Source organism: Monodon monoceros, unplaced genomic scaffold, assembly GCF_005190385.1.
Source record: "Monodon monoceros isolate NGI ecotype Baffin Bay Population unplaced genomic scaffold, NGI_Narwhal_1 Contig855_ctg1, whole genome shotgun sequence".
NCBI classification, from domain to species: domain Eukaryota; kingdom Metazoa; phylum Chordata; class Mammalia; order Artiodactyla; family Monodontidae; genus Monodon; species Monodon monoceros.
The window spans coordinates 69,271-70,870 of NW_021703643.1; the positions used below are offsets into that span (position 1 = coordinate 69,271).

At 46.2% G+C, this 1,600-nt stretch overlaps 1 pseudogene; it reads right to left on the bottom strand.

Moving 5' to 3' along the window:
* Positions 1-1,054: 1,054 nt before the first annotated feature.
* Positions 1,055-1,600, bottom strand: LOC114891699 (annotated as a pseudogene).

Genomic DNA, 1,600 nt, shown 5'->3' on the forward strand with positions numbered 1-1,600 from the left:
GCATCCCATATGGAGCAGCGAGTTTTGTCTTCAGGTTTTGGATGAACTTTATATTGGATACATGAGTATCATTTTCACCACCCATGGCCATATAACGCATGCCTGAATGAAGCTGATGTCTCATGTATATTTTCCCTAAGTCCACTCACAGCCACTTGTGCGTAGGGACACTAGACTGTTCTTCAGCCCTATGCCTGGGACTACTTTAAACAATTGCCAAGAATCACGGAAATGTGAAAAGCAGGGCACTAATTTGATCCCAGAAAGTGCTCAATTCCATGACGGGAGTTGAAACAAGAAAAGAGAGCATCACCTTGACTGACCTCAGCTGGAAATGTGTGTGTGTGTGTGTGTGTGTGTGTGTGTGTTTGTCTGTGTGTGTGCACATGTGTATTCCGTAATTCAAACAAGCAGCTGCATTGTCAATGTCCGTGAATGACCACAAAATGACAGTATTTATTTTGGGGTGCTCATAAAAGGTAGAAGTAGGTGAATTTGCACTTATGGAATCTGTGAATAATGAGGATAATTGCATGTGCAGTATTGGAGCGCTCTGGCGTTAGAGTCTATAACGCTGCCTGCTGCAGAATTCAGAATGTTTGTGCAGGTTGCCTGAAAGCAGGACGGTGTGTCTCTTCCTTCCACATCTACAAAAACAAAACAACGATTAATACTGTTTAAAAATCTCATGTGCATTGTCAGTATATTTACAAGTTTCACGAACTTCAGGCTCAAATTGAACATTATGGTGAGCCACAGGGTGGTTCCGGACTCCTTTAAGAAAAAGGTAAATAAAGAAATGACAAACAACTTTAATTCTTGAGTATTATATGTGTCTATGCATATGAATATATATATATACACAAGTATAATAAAAATAAAAATTAAGCAAATATGTACATGCACACAATATTTTCTAGACACTTCATAATCCACAGGAATGAAACATTAGGATACAGAACCGGGTCTCTGGTGGAGGTCCTGGGCTGGAAGGGGAAAGTACAGGTTCTAACAAAAATTCCCTCCGAGCCCCTCTCGGCACCTGCCACAGGCCTCAGCCCTGTACTTGGTGGGTCCTGTGCGACCCCTGTTGGTAACGGGCCTCCGTGCAGGGAGGTTTGTGTCTGGGCTCACACTGACTTCCCCTCACTGTGTCTCTCGCACAGTAATACACGGCTGTGTCCTCAGTTGTCAGGCTGCTCAGCGATAAGTAGACTTGGCTCTTGGAGGTGTCCCTGGTGATGCTGAGCCGGGACTTAAGAGTTGGGTTATAATATGTGCTTCCACCACCCCACATCACACCAACAAACTCCAGCCCCTTTCCTGGAGGCTGTCGGACCCAGGATACTGCAGCATAGCTGGTTAATGAGAATCCAGAGAACGTGCAGGTGAGGGAGAGGGTCTGTGAGGGCTTCACCAGGCTGGGTCCCGACTCCTGCAGCTACACCTGGGACAGGGCACCTGTGGACAGAGAGAACCACGGTGACTCACGGGCTCAGATGCAGCTTCCCCATGTGTTCACGACTGAATCCCTGAGACACTCACCTCTGGGAGCTGACACCAGGAAGAGGAAGAGCCACAGTGGATTCATCTTCTTGCA